The sequence below is a fragment of the Aptenodytes forsteri genome, unplaced genomic scaffold (assembly GCF_000699145.1).
Source record: "Aptenodytes forsteri isolate BGI_AS27 unplaced genomic scaffold, ASM69914v1 Scaffold273, whole genome shotgun sequence".
Taxonomy (NCBI): domain Eukaryota; kingdom Metazoa; phylum Chordata; class Aves; order Sphenisciformes; family Spheniscidae; genus Aptenodytes; species Aptenodytes forsteri.
The window spans coordinates 2,130,425-2,130,742 of record NW_008795041.1 but is presented as its reverse complement, the minus strand read 5'-3'; the positions used below and the strand labels follow the sequence as shown (position 1 = coordinate 2,130,742).

General features: G+C 56.9%; 1 protein-coding gene across 1 annotated transcript in view; it reads right to left on the bottom strand.

The window, feature by feature from the left end:
* Nucleotides 1–318, bottom strand: part of PDHA1 (pyruvate dehydrogenase (lipoamide) alpha 1) — a 37,516-nt gene that overhangs the window by 12,963 nt on the left and 24,235 nt on the right. The gene's annotated exons all lie outside the window — the stretch shown is intronic.

Sequence of the window (318 nt, the reverse complement as noted above, 5' to 3'; positions counted from 1 at the left end):
CTGCACTCCCGCGACAACACACGGGCTGCCCGCGGACCCTCTCTCCCGAATTTTAACGCCGTGCGGAAAAAGCGGCCCTGCACGGATCTGGCGGCTGGGCAGCAGCACCGGCCAGGCCTTCTGCTTCAGCGGCGCTGGGGAGAGCCCGGCACGCGAGGCATTTATAAACGGCGTTGATAAAGCGAGCTCCTGCACGCAGCAACCGTTTTACTTCCACGCGGTATCTGACGCAGAGTGGGGAAAAAAAAAGTTAAGAAACTCTTTTTTTTAAACGTCGTCTTTTCTTTTTTGTTTGCCGCCGGAACCAAGTAACCGGGC